The sequence below is a fragment of the Phoca vitulina genome, unplaced genomic scaffold, assembly GCF_004348235.1.
Source record: "Phoca vitulina isolate PV1807 unplaced genomic scaffold, GSC_HSeal_1.0 scaffold17, whole genome shotgun sequence".
Taxonomy (NCBI): Eukaryota; Metazoa; Chordata; class Mammalia; order Carnivora; family Phocidae; genus Phoca; species Phoca vitulina.
Window position 1 is genome coordinate 14235263 of NW_022589720.1, and position 16222 is coordinate 14251484.

The 16222-nt window shown below is 36.9% G+C and overlaps 1 non-coding gene across 1 annotated transcript; it reads right to left on the minus strand.

The window, feature by feature from the left end:
• Window positions 1–756: 756 nt before the first annotated feature.
• On the minus strand, window positions 757–910 carry LOC116639288. Its single transcript, XR_004300799.1, has one exon. It is a non-coding gene; the product is annotated as a small nucleolar RNA SNORA62/SNORA6 family (small nucleolar RNA).
• Between the last annotated feature and the right edge of the window lie 15312 nt (window positions 911–16222).

Consider the following 16222-nt stretch of genomic DNA (forward strand, 5'->3'; position numbering starts at 1 on the left):
ACAGCAGGTAGAATAATATGTTCAATAAAGGTCTGATGTTCTGCCAAGTTTGTTTATAACTCCTTAAATTCACATTTTCTCTGACCCTAAAGGGATCTTTGCCACCTTATGGAGCAAGCTTGGGTTCAAAGTCTGTTTTGACTATTATTTTGGGTCTGTGACCTTCAGCAAATTAAATTTTCTCTTTAACTTATGCTTTTTCATATGTAAAACAGCAATGATAAGACCTACATTCCTGCACTGTTCTGAGTATTAAGCAAGAACATATATAAAGCTGGTACAGTACCTGTTACACAGTAATAAATATTAATTCCTTCCCCACTGTCTCTCTAATGTAGGAGTATGGGATTTAATTTACAGAGTTGTTGTGTATAATAAATAAGATTATGTATATAAGACAATTCAAACTGTGCCTTCTGCTAAATAAATAATTTCCCTGGCTCTCTATTCCATATGTATATATCAGTTGGGACCTTGTTTCCTCTCCAAAATCCTTCCTACACCAACACACCTTCCTATGGTAGAAGTTACACATTACTCTTTTTGTACTCACGTAGAAACACACATGAATTTCTACCAGAATAGTAAGCATATTATATTTATCCATTTATTCACTCATACATGTTTATCCTTATTATAAGATCTTATGTAATATTTATTTTTTACCTGTATTTAAATTTTCCCAGAAGCTACTCTTAGTTCCTAAGATGATTTTTGTTGTTTGTTTTTTGGTTTTTTGGTTTGTTTGTTTGTTTTACTTATAGAAATAATTACTATCAAACTCCACTCATCTGGATAGAGCCCCTTGCGGTGTTAGTGAAAGACCTGCCCCTCATGCGGTGCACTATCCACACTTGTGAGCTCCTCAGCCAGCCAAAGGCCTCAACTCCAGCCTCTAACAATGTGCAGCCTGGGATGGCTTTAAGTCCGTTTCTCTTTCCTGTTTCAAAGATGGATATTATAATAGATTTTTTTCTCCTAAGAAATTTCTGTGAAATCTATGTTTGTGATGTACAATAAGCATCTTTTTCTATAAGATATATCAAAATATACAACAATGTAAAATTCCCTGTGTTCAAATTATAGGAAGACTAGATATAATCAAGTCATTCATCACAATATTTATTGACTCTGTCTTAGATTCTGAGATAAATTTACAATTTTAGTATATAAGAATGCACATTAATCAAATAAACATGTGTGCGAAAGACAAATCCCACAGAGAAAAGCTATGTGATATTATGACAGCATGGAAAGGGGGACTGGCCTAATTAAAACACTATAAGATAGCTTTGGAAGAAAGTGAGGATTGGACTCAGTTTGAAACATTAGTAGTACTTTGTGAGATGAAATAGAAGAAAAGAGACTTCCAGGCAGATGTAACAGTTTGTGCAAAACTCTTCAGTGGGCAAATAGATAACTAATTCAGGGTGATGTTAATGTCTGATACTGAAGTGGGATGTGCCAATGTCTTTTATTGCCATCTTTCTCAGAGTGTAGGGAAGAGTTTGAGAACTTTTAACTTAGTGTTTTCTAATGAGAAACTCTTGCTCTATAGACCCCAAACCATCATGGGAATGGTGCCAACTCCCTAGTAAGTCCATTCCAGCAATTCCCTGGCAGGGAGAGATAATGATCACTGGTGTATCCGTGATCCCAGTAGACTATGCTGAGTGGATTAGTATCAGGACTTCATTACTTCTCCTCTATATACCCCCACTCTAATAGGGGATTCATGGTGAGGCTCTAAATCCCAGAGAATCAGTATCAACTTTACCCTTTGTTTAGTTGTCCTTAAAATATATGGATATTATCTTTCCCTCTCTGTACTATTACTCAGGTAAGTCACCATAGGTCCCTTTGAGGAAAGACTAAGGCAGTATATATATATATATATATATATATATATATATATATATATATATATTCTATACATTATATATATATATATATATATATATATATACACTATATATATATATACTTGCTCTGATGTTGCAGCATCCTCTGCCTTGGAACAATGACACTCCCTCACAAAATGGGTTTTAAGTTTAAAAATTTGTCCAGGACCAGCAATTGGGCAAAGGGTCATAACTTTTTACTAGCGCAACTGTCGTCAGACTTCTGATCATCTTTTCAACCCCCGTGCTATTGAGGTGCTCATTTCTATACAGTAACTTCAACCATCAGACCTGCCTGTAGACAACAACCATCAATGAGTTTTCCAGTAGTACTGGTGTTCTTACCACTAGTGCATCCTGATTGCCTCAGTCAATAATATCTATGTCCCATTCCGGGGACTACAGTCACCAAGTGGGCTTCTTAGCTTTTTACAGAATAAAAACTCCATCATGTCCAACTCTCTAAATCTTTGACCCTTTTTTCTATTGTTTTTGCCAGGACTTTAGATCCGATCCTGTGAGAGTATTTCCAATTTGATAAACAATTCCTTGTCCAAACTCATTTTCCCTTCTTGATCCAACACCCTTAGGATCCAGTCCCATATACACTCACCAGTCACCTGTTGGCACATATTACTTAGGTACTGTAACTCCTTCTGCATATAGTCCCCCTTTTTCCCCTAGAAAGTTCTAGAGTTTCTCTAGCCCTGGGATGTTATGACCACACGAAGAAATATGGGTACAAATATTGAGGGGACTCTTGTTTTATTGCAAGGCAAGGTCATCTGCGTCACCTGCAAGGAAGAGGGCACTCACCATCCCTCAGTAGGATGGGTTTGGGAGATACATAATGTTTAAAGGCATCAATCCAGATGCCACCATCCCCTGAATCAGGATCTCATTTTTTCTATCATAGTCCTGGACTCAACATAGCGCACTTGCCTAATTTGAGAATATATCCTTATTTGGAGCTCTTATGATTAAGCTCTATGTTGCGTCTTTAGCTTTCTTTACTTTCCACCTTCAGAGAATGAGAACTTCATATTCTGAAAAGGTGGCCCTCTGACTTTTGCACATGTTTTTATCAAATCATAATTAATTACCCATTATGTTATAATTATTACTTTTTCAACTGTATTTTTTATTACATCCACGACTGTATTTCATTCTATAGGCATTCCATCCCAGTTCACCACTAATGAAAGTTGAACAACTGTACTTCAATATGCCAGAGACTCTCATGGCCACATACTGCCAGTCATGAGGTCCTCTTGGCCACCTGGGTAGTGGCAATGCTGAGCAATCCAACTCCAACATCACACCATAGCATCTACTTTCTTGAATCCATCCTGGTATGATCTGTTGCAGGTCAGTTCTTGAACGCATAGATTGGAGTGCGGTGAACTTAAACGATAGTACTCTCAGCCTCAACAATTCTTGAAGGAAGGAAGAAAACGGGGTATGGCAGGAGGAGAATCAGAGCTTCAATGACATCACATGAAAGCCCTAGATCACCCAGTGAGCTCTGAAGCTGGAATTACTCATGGGAGTTCTCTGGCAATTGGAAGAAAGGGCAAGGTTTTATGGCCTCACAAGGGGCAGTTACTACATGTGGGCTGCCCCCTGGAGGGATGCATTAACTTGGGCATGACAGCCTTCTTCAGCAGAGGGCACAACCTGGAGAAGATCCCTGAGGACAGCGTGTAGCAGCGTTCCCAGTATTGAATAATAAGGCCTTCGATCCTGAAGGGGCATCTGTGAGAAGCAGGTAAGGGCACATTACTATCAGCTTGGGACGTACCATAAAAGGATAATGGAAACAGAAAAGAAATTTAACCTGTACAGTGTAGAATCAATTATATTAATTATATTTGGATCAACATTTTTCACTAGATTAAACTTGAAGAGTAGCTAGGTATATACATTTTTCTCATATATAGGTCTCATAGTGCTATATTCAACAAATCATTTTATTGATTTCATAGTGGATCAAGTTATAATGTCTTCAAAGTTTATATGTGTATATATAATGCAAAATATAATATACAAAATATTATATAATTCAAAACATTATATAATACAAATCATTATATAATACAAAACAGAGTGTGTGTGTGTGTGTGTGTGAGTGTGTGTGTGTGCGTGTGAGTGAATTGAACTCACCTATTGCAGGAAATATTTTGCTACTCAAATTTGGCAAAGCACAGAAGCAATAAATTGAGGATTTTACAGGTCTTATTAAGGCCTGATATTATTCCATATTGAAAAAATACCAATAAATTAATTAGGCAGTTACAGAAAAAGAGAAGTATACTCTCTTATAATATCTTGTCAAAATGAAAGGGAAACTGAACAATGCACGTTTTTTGTTGTTGTTAAGATTTCTGCAATGGGAGTAAACAAAGTCTTTCTGCCTCTATTAAGATATTACTTTCTTACAGCCCAACGAGTATGAAATATTCTGATAGCATAAAGACAAAAAAAACAATTTTAATTAAGTTGTTAAACTGAATGTGTTGCTTAGGTTCATAGGAAACCGAAAAACGGACTTGGATCTTAATGTTCTATCATATTTGCCCCTTGACCTTCATAGAGAATAAAGGTGAAATGTAGTTCACATTCTTTCATCAAAACTGAAAAAGAAAATATGCCTCTGCTCTCTAGACTAACGTGGACTTCGATAAAATAGAAAGCAGAAGTCAAGCAGAACTGGAACCTAGCATCTCATTACACTAACCAACGCAATGTGAAATTCTGCTCAAGGGTCAAAGGTAGAAGAGGTGCGATGCTGCTGCTTTTCAGTGATTAGCTGCCCAGGACATCAAGGGCTCTTTGAGCCTGCCACGTACACGTGGCCATGAAATGCTAGGAAAGTGCATTTCTCCCGTGACTAGATATATGTCCTCTGTTTATTTTTGGAAATGTGAAAAGCATTCTTTATATATGCATTTTTTCTTTACACATCTCCTTCTATTACAGACTTATGGGTAGGTAAGTTTTGGAATGGTGATGGTTGGGTTATTCTCTGACGACAAAATATGTGTTGTTCCAATAAAGCCTGCTATCTAAACTCCCCAAACCCACTGGCAGCCATGGCAGAGACGAACATAACAAAGAGATGGAGTGGGAGAGCATAGACCATTGGAAGCTTGAGAATAGATAAAACCTCAAATGGAATATCCTGTTGAATTTAGCCATGTTCATTGCTTCTGCTTGTATATTGTTTATGTGAAACTGCAGCTAAATAAACCAATCCATGACCTGATTTATCTGCCAAATGGATTGAACATTTACTCTCTGCCTCAAAGGCTTGTCATTTCAGTTTAGCTTTGCAGATGGTACATCCATTTCCCAGAAACAGAGCCACTATATAGCAGCTTGCCAACGTTTCCTGTTATTTAAAGTTCACCCTTAAAGTACACATAGCCATGTTTCACTTTCTCCGCCCGTGCTCCGCGGCGTCAATCTGACGTTGCTTTGTCTTTCAGGTTGCTCTAGCAGAGTCAGGTGCTGAGGTACCAACCATTTCTCTTAGGTTACTACTGGGAAAATTATAGTGTTAAGAGACTTACATCTATTTTTGGGAAATGACTTTATCCCACAAACCTGGAGAATCTCTGTGAATGTGCTGGGCAGTAAGTACAGGATGAGAGTTTGTTGGCATTTTTCTAAAATAGTTTATGTGATCAAATGCCACATGAAAGAAGCAGTTTTGCTTCATTCGGATGCTTTTCATTGGAATATTTCTATTATAAACAGAATTCTACAACTTAAAACATAAGCAAGTAAGGTGTATTTCCATTGATGTCAAATACTTGAAAAAGTATCTGGGGATTTGGTGATGTTTTGTTATATGTAGAATAAGAATATACTTTGTGAAAAGTAGACTAAGATTGCTTTTGTAAGTAGACAACGACAATTATATGGTATCAGAGAATTTAATCTATGACATGTTCTCACTTTCAAAACCTCTGACTCTGGAAATTTTAAAAGTCACAATTCTATTCCTATATTAAAATGAAGGCAATATTTCATACTGAGATTTTCATAATCAAGTATTTACTTCTACAGTTTATATTGAGAGTAACTTGATATTAAGACTATGAAAAAAATTAATTAAATGTAGATGCTTACCATCAGGGTGCTAGGTTGTGCAAGGGAGTTTAGGTGACACAAGGAATGAAAGTGAATATTAAAAGGATAGTCTCAGGCAACAAAATCAAACCTCATGATTCAACCTAGACCAGTCCTAGTCAGAGGTGTAAGACAGAGAAGATAGGTATTATTTCTATTGTACCAAGTTTATTTTCTCAGACAAAACATGGTTCTGATGTCTATGAACTTTATTTTTTTAAGAATTTTATTTATTTATTTGACAGAGAGAGAGAGAACACAAGCAGGGGGAGCAGCAGAGAGAGGGAGAGAGAGAAGCAGCCTCCCTGCTGAGCAGGGAGCCAGATGCAGGACTTGATCCCAGGACTCTGGGATCAAGATCTGAGCCGAAGGCAGATGCTTAACTGACTGAGCCTCCCAGGCGCCCCCCTCTATGAGCTTTAATAGAGAAATGATATAAGCAATGCCTATGGATGTCATTGAAGGGAAAAAAAAAAAAAACTAAAAATAGGAAGGTGGGGAAAACCTTACAAAGAAATACATATGACATGTAGAATAGTTCTTTTTTTTTTTTTTTAAAGATTTTATTTATTTATTTGACAGAGAGACACAGCGAGAGAGGGAACACAAGCAGGGGGAGTGGGAGAGAGAGAAGCAGGCTTCCCGCGGAGCAGGGAGCCCGATGCGGGGCTCGATCCCAGGACCCTGGGATCATGACCTGAGCCGAAGGCAGACGCTTAACGACTGAGCCACCCAGGCGCCCCGACATGTAGAATAGTTCTGCATGCAATTTACTTATGTATTATATGCAGCACCTATTAGTATATCCCTCAGAAAACTCATTGCATGGTCCCAGTATTAAATGTTCTGCGTATGTGTTAGGTTGTGTCTCAGAACTTTTGGGGGCTTTGTGTATTTAGCTTGCACACCAGAAGTGAAATTTGTAATATTCTCTGGTGATTTTATCCCACAGTAATGAGATTGATTCGGAGGCAGCCAGTACCAGTTAACTTCAAATCATTAATTTTATGTGTCTTTCTCTCATTGTAATAACTTAGTTTTCTTAAGCTGATACTGAAAAAACAGAAGGCAAACTGAAACCTATTCTAAAACAAAATGAATGCATCTGTAGGCAGCCTGTGATATTTCTATTGATTTTTCATACGAGTACATCAATGTGTCAAGATACCATATATAGATATAAATTACTCTGTTAGCCACAAGATTAAAATAATTTTAAACAGGTAGCAGCAACTCATAATCTATTGCTTTATCTGCTTGATTTCTGCGTGGTTGATTTAACATCCGAAATAAAGGTATCTGTATGAAATGTCAAATTAGTTCACAGCTTTTCTATTTTTATGAAGAGGAAGTAAAATCCATTCTTTGCATGGTACTATCTGGAGTCATTGACGCTCTTCAGTGAGTCCCACGTTTTGACTTTACAAAGGCTCCTTAAGTAGCTGGCTATGTGGCTCCTGAGTGTCCAGACTCTCCAGCCTCCACAGCCCTGAGGCTGTTCACACAGCCCAAAAGTTTACTTGGTTTTGTCAGTTACAAAATGGGGATGCTGAGGATTAAAATTTACTGGTCAACATGTTACCTACTACCAATTTGAACTGTGTGGGTTTATTGCATACTTTGATGTTTATCTTTGATAAGAAATCTCAGTTTAATGAGAAGCAACATGCTGTGGAATATCAAGTAATAAATTTGTTGCTTCCAGCGCACACGTTAAGGACACATCTAGATTTAAGACGGCCACTGGCTTACAAACACCATTCAGTATTTCCTCCGAGAGCACATATGGTCTTTTGCTCTCCCTTCCCCAAAAGTAGTGTATTTGGAAGTTTTGCATTTACAGAGCAGAAGGAAGAAATAAAAAGTAGTATTTTAATTAATTCCCAAATTGTGGTACCTCCATGCACTGGAATACTCAGCCATAAAAAAGGATAACTATGGGTATACTCAACATTACAGATAAATCTCAAATGATTTATGCTAAGTAAAAGAAGTCTTAAGGTATATATACGGTATAATGCCATTTATGTGAGAAAGATAAAACTATAGAGGTAGAAATAAGGTAATTGTTTTCTAAGAGCTGGGGCTGGGGCTAGGCAAATGACCTCAAAGAAGCACCGAGAACGCTTTTATGGGTTTCCCAGATGTATTATCTTAAATTAGAAAAAAAAAAAAAAAAAAAAAAAGGAAGAACCAAGTGTGACACATACTGACTACCTGCTCAGAAACCTATTTTCATTGCTGCCTGGCGACATACCTGTCCTATTGATACCAGTCTCTGTGGATTTGAATGCATCCATGTAGTTACATGCTGGAACAGCACAGATACACATCAGCTGTAGGCCTAGTCCATTTAGCATTCTCTGAGCTCTGATATTCCATGCTATTTTACCCTCTTGTAGATTAATGTAGCCAAGCCTTATGACCTGTGTACTTGTTTGAATAATTTACCTTAAATTTCATGTCCTGAGAACATGACCTTACTTGGAAATAAGGTCATTGTAGATGTAATCATGTTACGATGAGGTCCAGTAGGTTAGAATGGTCTATTAATCCAATACAACTCGTATCTTTTATAAGCACTGGTATCCTGGTCAGAAGAAGAAACTTAAACTCGGAGACACACAAGAACACTGTGTGATGGCAGAGGGAGAGATTGCAGAGATATGTTTATAGGCAAGGAACACCTAGAATTGCCAGAAGTCACCAGAAGCTAGGAAGAGGGAAGAAGGATCCTATCCTACAGCCTTCAGAGAGAGAGAGAGCATGGCCCCGACGACATGTGAATTCAGACTTTCAAGCCTCTAGGACTATGAGACTGTAAATTTATGTTATTTAAAGCTACCCAGTCTCTTGTTATGGTAGCCTTAGTAAACAAATGTACCTTGGAGACTGCATATTGAAGACAGCAGATCCACAAGCTATAAAAGAAATAAATATTTTAGATTTTATGTACATTAGAAATGAAATGTATTGTTAAGCTACTGAAATTTGTGGTTTTGTTTGTTGTAAGAGCTAGTATTAGTCTAAATAATTAATACGTTCAAAATTAGAAAAAGACAGTGCTCTGGAAACAACACCATTCTCTGTCTGTGGAGAATACTTCCCCTCCACCACACACACCCGAACAGTCAGGCAAACTGAAGGCATGAATGCTCTTTGGAAACATTCTCTAATTCTTCTTTAAAAGTCAACAAAACATACATTATTTAAAAATCTGATTTAAACCTCCCCATGTTAAAAGCTTGGAATAGTTTTGCCTAACAATGTCTATGAGACTTAGATTGAAGGAAATAGTTGATTTGAAAGAGAGACAGAGAGACAGAGAGAGAGAGATTTAGGTAACATGTAGTGATCCTTATAGATTTCACATGACACAGCCATATTCTAATTACATCCCCCACCCCTATGCTCTAACACAGAAGAACAAGAGCTGCTCTGGGCTGTGGCGCTGGGGGTTGGGAGTAATGGCATCATGAGAGGCTGAGAAGCCCACCATTGAGACTACCACATGGGTTTATAAATCAATGGCATGGATAATGACTTGGCAATATTGGCAGAGCCATAAATTTTCTCCTAGTCACACAAAATAGAGGAACTCATTTCCCATCTTCATTTGGTCTGAAATGAAATTAACCTTTATGAAAAATCTGGATGGAAAATTACACGCTTTCTAATATTACCCAGTTGAGCACCTAGTTAACTAGAGCTCAGCACTAAGAATCATTTTACTTCCTCCCTAAAGATAAACACATAGAAAAACGACAAAAACAACATGAAACGTATGCGTCTGCTCCAATCAAAACTAGTAGGGAATGTTGCCAGGTTGGAATTTGGTAAATTAAAACACCACTTTAAAAAAAAACAAAACAAAAACCCACCACTTTTATTTACACATATTGTGCGTTACCATCTCTTACTCTCATAAATTGTGTGTGTGTGTGTATGTGTGTGTTGTGTCAGCTGAAAATATGTAGCTCATATTTGGAAAATAAGCATAGAGAGTACAGCACAGATAAGAGTAAAACAAAGAAACTCACAGTCAATAATTTAAAATATAATTGAAATTGTTTTAAACTACATCATATCAAGAAATGATTTTTAATTCCCATAGACCCAATATCAATTTTAGGATAAATAGGTAAATTTCATTCAAATTTTCATCAAAGTCCTTCAGGCAATGACATAATCAGTGTATTAATGTCATTAAATATTACAACAGTCATTCAGAACTCTTGGGCTGAAATCGATAGTTACAGCCTATTTACCAGCCTCCCCAAGACGTGACTCCAAATCATGCCTTTGACAACTCCCAATAATGGACCATGAATCTTCCAATAGCTAAATATGAGACTTTAGTCATCTTGGTCTTATTCTTCTATTTTCACCTAAATCTTTTCAGCAATTACATTTGTACTTTTCTACTTTCAGTGTGGATTCATTTTGCTTTGATTTGTTTTGTTTACAATCATTTTCTTTTCTTCATCTCTACATTTAATACAATCATAGGCTTACTGAAGTGATGTCCAAGTACTGCCTTTAATCTTTATCAACACTTCAGCTAAATATCTTTTATGGATTGTGGTATTGCAAAATCAATCTTCCTTAAGCAAATCTCTTAAGCATTTCCATTGTCTCATTCATTTGTTCCATATTCCATAGTCTTAATTTTTCAAAACCCCAAATGTCCTGGCACCACACATTTTCTCTGCCTTAGAGCTGGCTACACTTTAATAATATTCATGTAATCTATACAAATGGAGTAAATGTATTTTACTAATAGTGACTCAAATTTTCCAGCCTCTGAATATTTGCCCACTTAAATATGTTTTTTCTATCTGAAATGTTTTCCTCTTCACATGTCTACCTACCAAAATCTTATTCATTCTTCAAAAAATAATTCAAATATTATTTTCTTTTATTATATACACATGGGTCCTTGTGATGCACTTTGAATTCTGCTTTGTGCTCATTTATCTATATACTTTTCCTTCATCCTAAAAGTTTATTTTCCTTAAGCTTCAAGCAGAAACCATATTATGCTTATGTGTATCTTTCAAAGAAACTAGCACGACATGAAACTTTCCAAATGGTAATTATTGCTTTTAATGTAATTTACAAAACTTCCAATTTCAAAATATTTTGTTTCTAAAGAGAAGGCTTTGACAAATAGGAAATATGGATTATATTTATTTTGTAACACTACCTCCAACCTGTTAAAGTACAGAAATATATTACTAGAAGCATAACAAGAAACAGCTGGAAATTAATCATGAAATATTCTTATGTCCTAAAAGTAGTTGACAGAAAAAAAAAATGTCTTTAGGAAATAGCCATAATTTGAAACACTAAAATCCCTTCCGATGAATAAAAGTAATATTATGCCATATTCTTCTGAAAACCTCATTACCAATTTCCTTGTATATTTCTAAATATAACTATTAGAAGAGTAAAGAAACCACTGTGATTCATGATGGGATAAAAGCTGGCCTCATGTCTCATAATAGTATTGCTATATTCTTGAGATAAAGAGAAACTTTGTGTGTTACATAAATATACTTAGCCTATTATCTTAAGCTATAATGCAGATTTTCTTCATTTTTATACTAATTTTTGGTTTTAATTCCATTTAAACCTGCTAGATATTATATTGTGTGCAAACCTACATGACCCCTGATAAAAGCTGACTGTTTACATTTAAGGTCAGACCAAATAGGACCTAATCAATTGTTGGCAATAGGTTGACGGACTGAGGGAAGTATGGCTAGCACCAAGTATCCAAGTGAGATAACTTTTGCATTTCCATTATTCTTATTTATATGTGAATACATTTGGTAAACTACCAACATTATCTCCATCTCTAAATATTCCTTTCCAAAATCCATACATTTTCCTCTATTTGAATATCTCCATGCTATATATGAATATATATATTTTTTAAGATTTTATTTATTTGGGAGACAGAGAGAGAGAGAGAGAGAGCGTGCACCAGTGAGGGGAGGGGCAGAGGAAGAGGGAGAAGCAGACTCCCCACTGAGCAGGGAGACTGACGCGGGTCTCTATCCCAGGACTCTGAGATCATGACCTAGGTCAAAGTCAGATGCTTAACTGACTGAGACACCCAGGCACCCCTCCATGCTATATTTGAATATTTGAGGCTTTCTCCATTTTGCACAATATCTTACTTCCTCTCACCAACCTCAGTCAAAAACAAATAAATATATTTATACTTATATCCATGTTCATACTTATATATACACCTTCAGTAAAAACAAAAGTTCCTTAGAACTTACCTCACAATCTTGCTACTAGCCAAGAAACCCACCTTCAAACAAAATGATAAGGGAAGGTCCGATACCCATGGCATTACCCATTGGTCCTATAATTTATCTCATTAAATAAAAGTAATTCCCCTTAGCCAAAACAGTGAGATGGTTCCCAGGGTTTAGGTGCAGAGCTGGATGGATAATTAAACTTTATGAGACTGGGATGTTATTATATAGGGGGCCATGTATGCTTAAAATCAGAGACCAATATTTCTCACTGTTATATCTATTCTACTTGAAAAACATGCCTTTTCTCAATTCCCTGGGATCTTCTTAATTACATATTTTTACCCCAAGAGGAAATTAAAAAAAAAAAAATGTTTCTACCTGGTGAACAACAGTGGTTTTATTAAACTGAAAGTTAACATTTCAGTCTGGCAAATTTAAGCTTCTTGTCTACCTAAATAAAGAAAAAAAGTGGGTAAAATATGAAGATTTAGGTGAATGACTGCCTATGAAAGGGAAATTCAGTTGCTACTACAAATAGAGTTTGTGCAACCATGTACTGCAGGACCTACAAATGGTTAGAATCTTCAGAAATGGAAGGAGAGGGGAACACAAGCAAAGTAATAAAACCACAGGATGTAGCAAAAGCCAAGGAGCTGTGTTTCTTACAAGAGGCAAGAGGTTCATGGGGAGGATCATGTAAAAGCAAGGGCATAGATACTGTCCATAGCCCTCAGACCAGCTGCAGCTGTACATTTTAGATACATATAGTTAACTTTATGATGAAGCTCAGTGATGACAGACCACAGAGACAGGATTGGATGAAAGAAAATGATCAATAAATCAAGATTTTAGATTTGGAGGTGAATGCAGTAACTAATAGGATTTGGGTTGTCTCCTCCAAGAAGCTGTGTGGTTTTGGTTATATCGGGGATAGTTGGATTGTGATAAGGAGCCATTACTTTGAGAAGCAGAAAGATGATAACTTGGTGTAAGTATGTGGGATAATCAAAAGGCTACCTTCAAGGTGGATCTTTGGGGGTAAATTTAATCCAAGCATATATACACTTTCTGTATTTAGGGACCATGCCATTGTTTGACTTGTCATGGGCCTCAGTCCTCATTTCCCATTAGGGAATCTAAAAGTTGCTAGACTTCTGCTTTCCATGAACAAGGGTAGTAGAACATTATAGTGTAGTCGCTTACCTGAGCTTCACCAATTGGATAATCCCATCTGAGATGTTTAATCTCATTTGAGTGAAACCAAGAAGCAAAATGTGGCTGATAGTTCATTACCATCACAAGAGCATCCTGTGTTCCCAGCAGTGCTTCCAGCAGTTTCTTCAAGCACGCAGAGGGGCAGTATGAGCAAACTAGTCTCAAGGCTGTGGTCCCAGATGATCTGTCCTGGGTTCTTTTCCTTTTATCACTCTAGTTCTCCAGTCTAATCATCAACCTTGGAACCTACCTCGCAATTTCCAAAGACACACTCATTTTATGCTTTAAGTTGTGCTTTCAGATGTGTATGTACATTTACTTATACATATATGCATACCTATAAATAAATATATACTTTCGGAAAGTATATATATATATAAATGAATCTGAAAATACATTTTTTTATTATGTTATGTTAATCGCCATATATTACATCATTAGTTTTTGATGTAGTGTTCCATGATTCATTGTTTGCGTATAACACCCAGTGCTCCATGCAGAACATGCCCTCTTTAATACCCATCACCAGGCTAATCCATTCTCCCACCCCCCTGCCCTCTAGAACCCTCAGTTTGTTTTTCACAGTCCATCGTCTCTCATGGTTCGTCTCCCCCTCCGATTTCCCCCCTTCATTCTTCCCCTCCTGCTATCTTCTTCTTCTTTTTTTTTTTTTCTTAACATATAATGTATTTTTTGTTTCAGAGGTACAGGTCGTGATTCAACAGTCTTACACAATTCACAGCGCTCACCATATAAATGTGGTAGATAATGTCAAGAATTATTAAATTAGTACATAATTAGATTAGGAAATTTGAAACACCTTCATGTACTACACTGTTAAAGTTGAACAGATCAATTAACTCATCTGCTGAGACGATACATTTCTGTTGTTTAAGCCACTCAGTTTGTGGGACTTTGTTACTGCAGACGAAGCGAATAAATATGTCCCTCACTCTCTATTTTCCCTGTAAAACATTATGACCTGTGCCCACAGCTTGTGGAGTTCACCCAGAGAGGCCACGTTCCAGAAAGTCTGAGCCCCTCTGATCCCACCAGTTGACATGTGTGATTAAGAACCTGTTGTTTTTGCCTCCCTAATCTGTTGTTGTCAGTTCATTTGCTACTGTAAATAATTAATTTATAAATGTACACCAAATTAGATATGGGAGTATAAAAAAGAGAGAGATTTGTTATTTCTATGAAAACTAAGCTAAATGCTTTGGAAAGATTGATGAGTCACACGCACACACATCCTTGAATTATATGTATATAAATTAACTAAAATGTTAGAGCAAAATTATAAATATCTACAAGCAACCTGAATTCAGATTAATAGTATACATAAATCTATATTCCACTTTAAAGAAACTAGAAATTTAGATGATACATATTTTATTTGGTCGATGTAAAAAAAATTGATACCAACGGAGTTGTACTGAAAAAGTACACTTATTATTTATTTATTTATTTATTTATTTATTATTTTTTAAAGATTTTATTGATTTATTTTAGGGAGAGAGAGAGAGCAAGCACACAAGCAGGGGAAGTGGAGGGGGAGGGGCAGAGGGGGAGTGGGAGGGAGAGGGAGAGAATCTCAATCAGACTCCATGCTGAGCATGAGCCTGACACAAGACTCCACTCAGGGCTCCATCCCATGACCCTGAGATCATGATCTGAGTCGAAAGAAGAGTTGGAGGCTTAACTGACTGAGACACCCAGGTGCCCCTAAAAAAGTATATTTAGTTTAAAACAAAATATTGAAGATACACAGGTATCTTTTTCTAATTAATCTGTTTAACCAATTTTTAGTTAACTATGATCTTACTTAATCAGGTTGAGTAAGAGATTGTTTATTTGTCCAGGTATTCTTGATCACCCTGGGATGGACAAGCTGGAGCCAAAGCCTGTTTCACTTTTGTAGCACCTGACTTAAGAAGTAGCCAGCATACTGCTGATGCACTTTTGAGGAATCATCTAAAGGGCTGGGAGTTTTGTTTTGGTTTGGTTTGGTTTTGGGGAATGCATGCCTGGGAGTTCAAGGACCAGTGTGTTATAATATATAGTCACATTGCTTTTGCATGACCCAACCATCTCTTTCACCAAGCCTGAACATCTGATACCTCAGAGCGTACTTCAGTGTCCCCATCCTCACTTTCTAGGGTCTGTGGCTTGCAAGATCCCAGTTCCACTGACAGTTTCTCTATCGATCAGGACTCAACACATTGTGTGTTAAAGATACACAACTCAAACTAAGCATGAAGAGAATTAGCTGGGGAGATGCTCGTGGTCTTCATGAAAGGAATAGCTAGGGCCCTCAGCAGGAAAGGTGGGTACAAAATAGTAAACAGTGACATGAGCTTGATCAGGACTCTCATCTTTGTGTTTCTTTGATATTAGCTTTATTTTCTGCAATAGAAAGTTGTTATTTTGCATGCAAACTGGTCAGTTTCACCGAAATGTTAGAATAGATAAACAAATGTTTACCTAATTTATGGGACAAAATGCAGAAACGAAACTTTGCACAGCATCTTCAGCTTCTCTTTTCCTTGAGGAAATACTGGCCGGGGGATGGGCATGAGATCCATAAACGCTTGACTTGTCCGTAAGGTCATTGAACCTGGGGAGACCTGGTTAGTGCAGAAAATCTGAGAAGTCACTCACCAGCTTCCTCCCCTATAGCAGATCCTGGTTATAGAC